The sequence below is a fragment of the Heloderma suspectum genome, chromosome 2 (assembly GCF_057233095.1).
Source record: "Heloderma suspectum isolate Gila_16-S chromosome 2, 16-S_ref, whole genome shotgun sequence".
NCBI lineage: Eukaryota > Metazoa > Chordata > Lepidosauria > Squamata > Helodermatidae > Heloderma > Heloderma suspectum.
This window is the reverse complement of record NC_139459.1, coordinates 263,499,997-263,512,762: the sequence shown is the minus strand read 5'-3', so window position 1 is coordinate 263,512,762 and position 12,766 is coordinate 263,499,997.

Sequence of the window (12,766 nt, the reverse complement as noted above, 5' to 3'; positions counted from 1 at the left end):
AAACTTCCCTGCCTCCTCCTCCCCACAACAGCCCTTCCAGCTTCCCCCACCCCCACAAATGTTACATGAGTTGGGGGACCCTGCTGAATGGAGCAGGCTGCAGTGCGAGGAGAACAGAGATCGCCCCAAATGGGATGGAAGTACCTTCCATGAGTGTTAGCACTCTTCGGCGAAGAGGGGATGCAGAAGTGTGCTTCCACCAGCTCAGTTGCACACACCTAAATCTGGGTCCAACCCAATAGGATTTTGGAGTAAGTGTGCCTGTATAGCACATTTATCAGTACGTATTTCACCTCTGTCTGCTTTTCAAGTATCCCCTCACAGGACATAAACTAAAAGACCACAAAAGCAAATGATTGTGTATGTTAATAGACTTTTCAAACTATGAAGCTTCAGCTATATACTAATGTCCTGAGCAGGTACTCAGTGGAATAGTGGTGTTTCAATTGGTTAGTAAATGAAATTATGGTGGCCCAATCGAATAACAGCATTCCTAAATGGGAGAACAGCAAGTCATGAATGAGAGATCATAGAGAAACTGATTCCATACAACTCCTCTCTTCTCTTCTTCATAACACTGTTGAGTAGGTTGAGAAGAATCAAGATTACCATATGATATTCCTGCCTTTTTCCTTATTAACATCCTTTGGCATACCTTCATGGAACTAGGGGTCCATAGCTATATTTACAGTTCTGTTTGGTTTACTGCAGGTAACAGACTCCAAAATGTTCCTACGACTTTAATGCGTAACTCTACAATCCCAGTTATTCTTCAAGTCTTTCAAGTAATCAGTTTCAGTTGTCCCAATTCTAAATGTCATATATTAATTACATATTTTCAGTGGCCATTTCTATTATTTATTAAATGGCTACACCACATTCTCTGCCACTAAAAGGGTAGAATACCACCATTAAAGGCCACACACAAACGTGTTAAACCAACCTTAAAAATATCCAAAGAATCAGCAGAAAATCCAAATCCAGTCTCCCTCAGCTAGCACAGTTGCTGCTCTCCAGAACAGAATTTCTAACTGCCAGAAGATTCAAATCCAAATGTAAATTGTGTCTCTTCATTCTGGTACTTCCTCCTTGCCAGCATTATCTGATATCAGTTACGCCACTCACAACTGTTAAAATATTTTTCTGTATCTATGTAACTTTAGTAAGTGTTCACCCCTCACTTTTTCAGTGTCAAATGAGTTCCTACAGTTTGGTGGTGGTGGTGGTGATTTTTAAGTGCGTCTTTGAAACTGGAGTAAAGGAACATTTAGTCTTGTACCCTGCTATTCATTGGAAGGTGTGGTTATTTCCCAACAGCCACACACCAAGTGTTGTTCCTTACATAATCTTGAACTGTAGATGTAAAGAGTTATGTTTTCAAAGCACATGGAATAATAATAATAATAATAATGATGATGATGTTGATAGTATACTTGTTGAAGTGGGAGGAAGGAGGAAGAGACTGTATAATAACCAGGTGGAGAAGAAAAAAGTTTTGCTCTCATCTCAACCCTTCCACCACACAAGTATTGCCTTCACCTGTTAAGAAAAGGAAGGACAGATGGACACCACAAAAATGCACAGAGAATAATTTATTACCCATAGCTCAGTGACAGAGCAGATGCTTTGCATTCAAAAGATCCCAGTTCCACCTCTGGCATCTCCATGTAGAGCTAGGAAAAGATTCCTGTCTGAAACCCTGGACAGCCACTGTCAGTGCAGAAAATACTGAGCTAGATGGACCAAAGTTCAGACTCAGTATAAGACAGTTGCCTATGTTCCTAAGATTTTCTTGAAAATATTTATAAAAGCAAGCTTTACGAACAATGCCTTGTCCTTGGTCTTCACCAGAACCCCTCTCCGGGAGACCAAGGTTGCTGAGTGCATGTACTGGAGGTTGGGCCTGAAGAGCAGTCTGGGGATCCTGCTCGTGTACCGTCCACCACAACTGACTCCTTGGCTGAGGTGGTTGAGGTGGTCTCTGATGTGCGTGTGCAGTCCCCTAACTTATTGGTGTTGGGGGACTTCAACGTACATTCAGAGGCCGTCCTCACAGGGGCATCTCGGGACTTCATGGAGACCATGGCTTCCTGGGAGCTGCACCATATTCCAACTGGGCCCACTCATGTAGCCGGTCATGCACTAGACCTTGTGTTTGTTTCTGGAGAAGCGGGGAGTGATCTGGAAGTCAGGGGTATATCCACCACCTCCTTGTCATGGTCAGATCACTATCTGGTGACGTTGGACTTCTCAGTTCCACAACCCCTCTGCAGGGGTGGAGGACCCATTAAAATGGTCCGCCCCAGGCGTCTTATGGATCCAAATGGATTCCTGAACGCGCTTGGGGATTCTCTGGAGCACGCCAATGGCCACTCGGTCGAGACCCTGGTGGGTGGCTGGAATGCTGCAATCACTGCAGCATTAGATTGGGTGGCTCCGAAACGCCCTCTCCCCCTGAACAGGGCTTGGTCTGGACCATGGTTCAATCCGCAGTTACGAGCTCTGAAACAGGAGGTGAGACGGCTAAAGTGCCGGTGGTGGAAGTCTCGCTCCAAAGACAATCAGACACAGGCTAGAGCTGTATCTTCAGCCTATCACATGGCAGTGAAGGCAGCAAAAAAGGAATATTATGCTGCCTCTATTGCATCCACAGAGTGCTGTCCCAGGAGGCTGTTCCAAGTGGTCTGGAGCCTGGTCGGTCCAGTGGCTCTGGAACTGCTGGAGCATTCTAAGGCCTCCTGTGAGGCCTTCGTAAGGCACTTTGCGGATAAAATTGATCGGATTAGGAGTGTTATTCCGTGCGCTGTGGATACAGTTAGTTAGCAAGAGGCGGTCTGTGGCAAACCAGTTTTGTGGGATCGGTTCCAGCTTCTTCCTTCTGTTGAAGCGGACAAGGTGCTTTCATCTGTAAGGCCGACCACCTGTTTACTTGATCCTCACCCTTCTTGGCTTATTATCGGCTGCAGAGAAAGATTGGGTGAGGGGATCAGGGCAGTGATGAACGCCTCCCTCAAGGAGGGAGTGATGCCATCAGCCCTCAGGGAGGCAGTGATAAGACCACTCTTAAAGAAGCCCTCCTTGGATGCCCAAGTTCTGAACAACTTTCGCCCAGTCTCGAATCTGCCATTTTTGGGCAAGGTGGTTGAGCAAGGTGGTTGAGTGGCGATGCAGTTGAAGGCACATTTGGAAGAAACCAATTATCTAGATCCATTTTAGTCAGGCTTCAGGCCTGGGTATGGGACAGAAATGGCCTTGGTCGCCTTGGTGGATGATATGAGGAGGGCTCTGGATAGGGGCAAATGCTCCTTCCTTGTTCTCCTTGACCTCTCAGCGGCTTTTGATACCGTTGACCACGATATCCACCTGGACCGCCTAGAGGGGTTGGGCATTGGAGACACTGTATTACAGTGGTTCTGGTCCTTCCTCTACGGTAGGTACCAGAGGGTAGCACTGGGAGAGGAGGTTTCGGACCTGTGGCCGCTCACTTGTGGGGTGCCACAGGGTTCCATCCTCTCCCCAATGCTATTTAACATCTTTGGGAAGCCGCTGAGGGCTATCATCAGGAGGTTTGGGGTGCGGCGTCATCAAGATGCGGATGACACGCAGCTCTACCTCTCGTTCAAATCTTCACCAAGGTTGGCCGTAGAATCCCTGTCCAAATGTCTGGAGACCGTGAGTGGCTGGATGGGGAGGAATAAGCTGAAGCTGAACCCTGACAAGACCGAGGTACTTTTGGTGGGAGTCAGGAGGAGGTTGGGGGATGTTGACCTGGTGCTGAATGGGGTACAGCTACCCATGAAAGACCAGGTATGCAGCCTGGGGGTCATTTTGGACTCCCAGCTGTCTATGGAGGCTCAGGTGTCAGCTGTCAGCCGGACAGCGCTGTATCAACTCCATCTGATACGGCAGCTGCACCCCTACCTTCCTGACCATCTGCTCCCATCGGTAGTACATGCCCTGGTCTCCTCTCGTTTAGACTACTGTAATACACTCTACATGGGGTTACCCTTGAAGACGGTTCAGAAGCTGCTGCTGGTACAGAATGCAGCGGCTCGCCTGATTAAAGGCAGCCGCCGGCGAGATCACATCACTCCAGTGCTGAAGGAGTTGCACTGGTTACCAGTTGTTTTCTAGGCCAAATTCAAGGTGTTGGTTTTGACCTTTCAAACCCTATATGGTTCTGGCCCAGCCTATCTTAAGGAGCGCCTCCAGCAACACCAGACAGGCCGCTTAACAAGATCAGCCTTGGATGGCCTTCTCTCTGTCCCATCAGCCAGGACAGCTAGACTGGTGGGGACGAGGGAGAGGGCTTCTCTGTGGTGGCCCCACTCTGTGGAACTTCCTCCCTAGGGAACTCCACAACGCCCCCTCTTTAGTGAGCTTCTGCCGCGCATTAAAAACGTGGTTGTTCAGGCAGGCATTTGGGGTGGGCTAGGTTATTTTTAGAAATATGGTGTTTTTACTGCAGAATTTTATTGTTTAAAATTGTTTTATTATACACTTTGTTCATCGCCCAGAGTGGCTGGGTGACCGGCCAGATGGGCCATTAATAAATTTAATAAATAAATAAATGCATTAATTCAACAGTGGGAATTGTAAAAATACAGTTTAGATGCATCATGAGAATGAATTAATTAAATAAAATGCCCAATTATTAAATTAAATAATTAACAAACACAACTTAGGGCACAATCCTATGATCCCTGGGACGGTATCCCAGGGGCCATAGGATATCATGGACTTCCCTCTTCGTAGATGGAGAGGTCAGCCTGCCCTCAGAGGCCCTCCCTGGATGGCAGCAGAAAGCTCTGCCTCCATGTCATCAGAGCAATAATGGTGGTAAGAGCAAGAAGAGAGCATACCAGCCAGGGGTAGATCATGGGAGGCTTTGGATCTGCTAGATTATTTATTTAATTTGTATCCCGCCTTTCTACCACAGATAGTTCTCATGGCTGCTAACAACAATAAATATATAATAAAACACAAAATTATGATTAAAATATAAAAACAAATTAATTTTTAAAAATCCATTAAAAAGAAATAAACAGCACCCTCCAGTAAAAAGCTAGTTTGTAAGCCAGTCAGCTTAAAAGTCAACAGCCTGTCTGAATAAAAATGCCTTTGCCTGTTGGCGGAAGGACAACAAAGATGGAGATAACAGGGGGTTCCAGAGCCTGGGAGCAGGCGCCCAGAAGGTCCTCTCACGCATTCTTGCCGAATGAGCCTCTGATGGTGGCAGGACAGAGAAAAGGGCATCTCCAGAGGATCTACATACTTGAGCTGGCTCACCCAGGAGAACGCAGTCCTTAAGATAGCTTAGTCCCAAGTCATATAAGGCTTTATTGGTCATGACTAGCACTTTGAATTGTGTCCAGACCAGTAGCTACGAAGCTGTTGCAACAAGGTCTCACTAGCTCTCTACAACTGGCCCCAGTCAATAGTCTGGCTGCAGGATTCTGGACCAGCTGAAGTTTCTACACAAATTTCAAAGGCAGCCCCATGTAGAGTGCATTGCAGTAGTCCAAACAGGATGTCAATATGGCATGTGTCACCATGGCTAGATCTGAAATCTTCTATAATAGATGTGGTTGGCACATTAGCCTTGGCTATGCAAACATACTACTGGCCAGTGCTGTAACCTCAGCACTGAAGTTCAGTGCTGAATCCAGGTACATACCCGAAAACAGTTTCAAGGACTGCATAACAATATCCAACACAGGTTGAATCCCTATTTCCTGATCTGCCTTTCAACCAACCAAGAGCACCTCTATATGGTCAGGATTAAGCTTCAATTTGTTCATCCTAATCCAGTGCATTGCCAAAATCAGACACTGATTTTTAACTAGATCAGCTTCTCTGGATTTAGATGGAGAGATGGAGCTGGGTGTCATCAGCATACAAGGGCACTGAACCCCAGAACTCTGGACCAACTTTCACAGTAGTTTCATGTATGTGTTAAATAGCATGGGGGACAAGATGGAAGCCTGAGGTCATGAGCTTCATATGCCAATGGCCACAGTGTCAAATAGTAGTCTCCCAACAACACCTTCTGAAATCACCCCTCCAAGAAGGACGGGAACAGCCATAAAATATTGCTTCCAAGTCCTATCCCGGCCAGTCCCATCCCAGCCAGAAGGATGCCATGTGCAATGGAATCAAAAGCTGTCAACCAAGAGATCTAGTAGAACCAACAGGGGCACACTCCAGTTCCCTGTGTAGATCATCCACCAAGGTGACCAAAGCCATTTCCATCCCATAACCAGGCCTGTAGCCAGACTGAAGTCGATCTAGATAACCTTCCTCATCCAGGAATGCCTGAAGCTGGGAAAGTACCACATGATCCAACACCTTGCCCAAGAATGGAATATTGGGGACTGGCAGGAAGCTATCCAACACAGTGGGGTTCAGGGAGGGGCTTTTTCAAACAAAGATCTCACCTTTGCCTCTTTTAGACATGATGGAATCACACCCAGTTGTAAAGAGGCATTCACCACTATCCTTGCCCAATTGGCAAGTCCCCACCCCCATCCCCCCACCCGCTGTCAGGATCAAACACATACATGGCACGTATCACCTCTCCAAGGATCCTGTCTACATCCTTTGGCTCTACAAATTGAGAAGTATCCACGATAACTGGACAAGCAAAGGTCAAAGTTACATCAACTGGTACTTGTGCCAACTATGGCATCTAAGCCAGTGCAGATACAAACAATTTTATCTGCAAAGTGTTGTGCAAATTGGTCACAATGGGCTATCGATGGATCTACGCTTTCTTTTTGTGGACCAAAAAGCCTTTGTGGGCCTTTGAGCACCCAAAAACATTGTTAGATGACTCTGTGCAGACACAATGAGGCAGAGATGAATAATTTCTTTACTAGCATCACCACCACAGAGTAGTCCTTCAAATGGGTTCTAGCCCATGTTCAGTCAGACCTGTTCCAATTTTCTGCCAATATCGCTCTAGCTGTCATTCCACTCATTTAATCATCCCCAGTTTTCTAGAAAACCAGGGAGCTTCTTTGGCTCTACTCAGTAAGAGAGGACTCTCAGGAGCAATCGTATCAACCACCCCTGCAAAAGCTCTAAGTCCCAGCAAGTATGTCAAACCTGGAACAGGTATATGTAGTTTTGCTCCCATTTAGACTGATGGAAGGAAAAATAAAAGAAATGACAAACCAGCAGCCAAAAAGGTGAATGGAAAGGAGAGAAGCCACCCCTCCCCCCCACACACACACACACCTTCCACTCTGGCTCACCTAAGCCCAGCAGGGCTTTGGATTTGATGATTCTTTGGCCATGGAGTTTCTCTCCCTCATCACTATAGGATTGCTGTGCTCAAAATGACAATGTAAGACCGCATTAATGAACCTTAATTCTATTTGCGCTGGCTGCCAATTTGTTTCCAAGACCAATTGCTCTCCCCAAGGAAGCTTGCCTGATGCAAAGCTTGTCATCTTTTAGGTGGCAGGTGAAGGAATTTTTCTTTTCCCAGGGATTGGATAGTTTAATGGCCCGGCTTTGGTGGCTATTTTTATTGTTCACTCTTTGTGCTGGATAGGGGATGGTTTGTGTCCTTTAGGCTACAATCCTATGCACACTTACCTGGGAGTACGCCTCATCGAACTCAGTGGGGTTTATTTCTGTGTAGACATGCACAGGATTGTGCAGTGCATTGATCATTTAGATTGATACTTTTGTAAATTTGCATGGTTTTGATGAATTTGTTCTTGTATACTGTATTTGGTGTATTTACTATTTGTTTGTAAATTGCTCTGGGACTCCTTTTGTTTGTGTGAAGGGATACATAAATGTAATAAATTAACTGTTTCTCTGAACGAAGACCATATCATAAACACTGGATTCATAATAAAACAGCACTTTTCATCAAACAAACATATGTATGTATAATAGCTTTCATAAGCCACACACACAACTTCAGAAAAAAATACTGAATTAACGCAAAGCTAGAATGATTTAAGAACTCTTTAATAACAACAGTTTACAGTTTCACAGAACCCAGTCCACACCACCTCCTTCCATACACAATGCATAAGCATGCTACCAAGAAAAGCCCACGCTGACTCCCTTGACAGAGGCATCCCTGGGCCAGTGGTTCGACAGGCAGCAAATGAAACTCGCAGCCTTGAGCTCCAGGTTTTTCCTCAGAGAGATTCAAATCCTCTTGCAGCCCAAGCAGAGCGAGCAGCACAATGCATCTAACAAAATGTAGTGTTTTGGAAAGATACTTATGGAGATACATGTGCACATGGTGTATATAGTGGTAGGAGGGGGTAAGAGCCCCAGCTCACTTGTAGAACACATGCTTTGCATAAATCATGTCCCAGATTCCATCCCTGGCATCCAGCTAAAGGATATCTGGTAGTATGGTGGGGAAAGACCTCTGCAGGAGCCCTGGAGACTGAGGCTGTTTCTACGTGAAGCATTTATCATGCACTCGTGATTGGCCACTCATGGAAGTTTGTGGGTCATTTACACAACAACATCAACCTCCAGGATGTCTTCAGTGGCTTTTCCCAGTTATCCCTCCTTTAAAAAGATTGGAGATAAGCTAGAATATTTTTTTTAAACCCACCATTCCCTCAGTATGTAGAGCCAGCTTACTGTGATAATGCCACCACTAGATGGCACAGTTTCACTGAGAAATATAGAAAGCCCCCTTAAGGCTGCTGAGAGAGGGCATTTTCAGTTCCACATCATATTCCTTGTCTAAAGGAGCCAATCCTAAATGGAAGCAAAATACTCCAGTAGGGATGTGGGATTTTCCATTAATGTAGAGACACCCTGAGCAACTTCATATGGTCTGGATACTGGAACAGCTTCCCTAATTGATTGTGTTATATTAGCTATCATCAAACATTTGGGAAGTGACAGGAACATTTGCTCACATGTGGCTGCAGCTATATTTACATTGTCATTCACACATCTCTGCCATAACACTCCAATCAGTAGTATCAGTAGCTTTTCCTGACAGTCTCCTTTAGAGGTTGCTGCTCCCGTTGCAAGGAAAACATGTTTATATATATGTTCCTTTTAGTTTTACATTTTCATTGTTTTGTATGAACATGTGGCTTCTGTTTCCCCCAACTCCACCCCCATCATCAATGCTATGTCTGTCTAATGCTTTTCTTGGTAACTTTACGCAGCACGAATATTTATTTTTTATTTTATTTATTTTATTTACAATATTTGTATACTGCTCCATTTCAAAGATTTCGGAGCAATGAACAACAAGATTTTTTTTTAAACCCATAATTAAACAATTAAAACATTTTTTTTAAAAAACAGATAGTGAACATAATAAACCGCGGCTGGTCACTCAGGGAAAGCCTCTTGAAATAACAATGTCTTCAGGAGGTGCCAAGAGCAACACAATGTTGGCGCTTGCCTGACCTCCAAAGGCAGGGAATTCCACAGGAAGGGGGCCACTACACTGAAGGCTCTCTTCCTGTTGGACTCCAACCAGGCCACAGGTCCATGTGTAACCACCAGGAGCATGCCCTCTGATGACCTCAGTGACTAGTTGTTGTTGTTCAGTCGTTCAGTCGTGTCCGACTCTTCGTGACCCCATAGACCATAGCACGCCAGGCCTTCCTGTCCTGCGCACTCTCCCGGAGTGTGCTCAGGTTCATATTCATTGCATCGGTGATGCTATCTAGCCATCTCATCTTCTGCTGTCCCCTTCTCCTTTTGCCTTCAGTCTTTCCCAGCATCAGGGTCTTTTCCAGAGAGTTTTCTCTTCGCATTAGGTGGCCAAAATATTGGAGCTTCAGCTTCAGTATCTATCCTTCCAATGAGCATTCAGGGTTGATTTGCTTTAGGATGGACTGATTTGACCTCCTTGCAGTCCAGGGGACTCGTAAGAGTCTTCTCCAGCACCACAGTTCGAAAGCATCCATTCTTCGGCGCTCAGCCTTCCTTATAGTCCAGCTCTCACAGCCATACATTACTACTGGGAAAACCATAGCTTTGATTAGACGGACCTTTGTTGGCAAGGTGATGTCTCTGCTTCTTACTATGCTGTCTAGGTTTGCCATAGCTTTCCTCCCAAGGAGCAAGCGTCTTTTAATTTCATGGCTACAGTCACCATCTGCGGTGATCTTGGAGCCCAAGAAAGTAAAATCTGTCACTGCTTCCATTTCTTCCCCTTCTATATGCCAGGAAGTGATAGGGCCAGATGCCATGATCTTAGTTTTTTTAATGTTGAGTTTCAAACCAGCTTTTGCACTCTCCTCTTTCACCCTCAACAAGAGGCTCTTGAGATCCTCTTCACTTTCTGCCATTACGGTGGTATCGTCTGCATATCGGAGGTTGTTGATAATTCTCCCAGCAATCTTAATTCCGACCTCTGATTCATCCAACCCAGCATTTCTCATGATGTACTCTGCATATAAGTTAAATAAGCAGGGTGACAATATGCAGCCTTGTCGTACTCCTTTCCCAATTTTGAACCACTCGGTTGTTCCATGTCCGGTTCTTACTGTTGCTTCTTGACCCTCGTACAGGTTTCTCAGGTGACAGGTAAGGTGGTCTGGTACTCCCATCACTTTAAGAATTTGCCACAGTTTGTTGTGATCCACACAATCAAAGGCTTTAGCATAGTCAATGAAGCAGAAATAGACGTTTTTCTGGAATTCTCTTGCTTTCTCCATGATGCAGCGAATGTTGGCGATTTGATCTCTAGTTCCTCTGCCTCTTCGAAACCCAGCTTGTACTTCCGGTAGTTCTCAGTTCGCATACTGCTGAAGCCTAGCTTGTAGGATTTTGAGCATCACCTTGCTGGCATGTGAAATGAGCGCAATTGTGCGGTAGTTTGAACACTCTTTGGCGTTGCCCTTCTTTGGAATTGGAATGTAAACTGACCTTTTCCAGTCTTGCGGCCATTGCTGAGTGTTCCAAATTTGTTGGCATATTGAATGCAGCACTTTAACAGCATCATCTTTTAGGATTTTAAATAGCTCAGCTGGAATACTGTCATCTCCGCTAGCTTTGTTGTTACTAATGCTTCCTAAGGCCCACTTGACTTCACTCTCGAGGATGTCCGGCTCAAGTTCAGTGACCGCACTATCATGGCTATCAAGGAAATTACTATGATAGCTATCAAGAACATTAAGATCTTTCCTGTATAGTTCTTCTGTGTATTCTTTCCACCTCTTCTTAATCTCATCTGCTTCTGTGAGGTCCCTGCCTTCTTTGTCCTTTATCATGCCCGTTTTTGCACAAAACGTTCCCTTGAGATCTCCAGTTTTCTTGAAGAGATCTCTAGTCTTTCCCATTCTGTTGTTTTCCTCGATTTCTTTGCACTGTTCATTTAAGAAGGCCTTCTTGTCTCTCCTTGCTATTCTCCTGAACTCTGCATTCAGTTGGATATATCTTCCCCTTTCTCCCTTGCTTTTTGCTTCCCTTCTTTCCTCAGCTACTTGTAAAGTCTCATCAGACAGCCACTTGGCTTTCTTGCATTTCTTTTTCTTTGGGATGGATGTCGTTGCTGCCTCCTGAACAATGTTACGGACCTCCGTCCATAGTTCCTCAGGCACTCTGTCTATCAGGTCTAATCCCTGAAATCTATTCCTCACCTCCACTGTATATTCATAAGGGATATGATTTAGGTCATACCTGAATGCTTTAGTGGTTTTCCCTACGTTCTTCAATTTCAGCCGAAATTTTGCAAGAAGCAGCTCATGATCTGAGCCACAGTCAGCTCCAGGTCTTGTTTTTACTGACTGTATGGAGCTTCTCCATCTTTGGCTGCAAAGGACATCATCAATCTGATTTCGATATTGACCATCTGGTGATGTCCATGTGTAGAGTCGTCTCTTGTGCTGTTGGAAAAGAGTGTTTGCTATGATCAGCGTGTTCTCTTGGCAAAACTCTATTAGCTTTTGTCCTGCTTCATTTTGTACACCAAGGCCATGCCTGCCTGTTATCCCGGTGATTTCTTGACTTCCTACTTTAGCATTCCAGTCCCCTATGATGAAGAGGACATCTTTTTTTGGTGTTAGTTCTAGAAGGTGTTGGAGGTCTTCATAGAACCCATCAACCTCAGCTTCTTCAGCATCAGTGCATAGGCATAGACTTGAATGACTGTGATGTTGAATGGTTTGCCTTGGATTCGTACTGAGATCATTCTATCATTTTTAAGATTGTACCCCAGTACTGCTTTTCCCACCCTTTTGTTGACTATGAGTGCTACTCCATTTCTTCTAAGGGATTCTTGCCCACAATAGTAGATATGATGGTCACCTGAATTAAATTCGCCCATGCCTGTCCATTTTAGTTCGCTGATTCCCAAGATGTCGATGTTCAATCTTGCCATCTCATGTTTGACCACCTCCAGCTTACCTTGATTCATTGATCTAACATTCCAGGTTCCTAAACAATATTGTTCTTTACAGCATCGGATTTTCTTTTCACCACCAGACACATCCACAGCTGAGTGTCCTTTCGGGTTTGGCCCAGCCGCTTCACTCTTTCGGGCGCTACTTGGAAATACCCTCTGCTCTTCCCCAGTAGTATATTGGACACCTTCCGACCTGAGGGGCTCATCTTCCGGCGTCATAACTTTTAGCCTTGTGATATGTTCCATGGGGTTTTCTTGGCAAGAATACTGGAGTGGGTTGCCATTGTTAAAGAAGAAGGCGCTCTCTCAGGTATCCTGGTCCCAAGTTGTTTTGCACACTAGTCCTAATACCTGGCTCAGTAGCAAATAGGCAGCCAGTGCAGTTCCCTCAGCAAAAGAGCTACATGC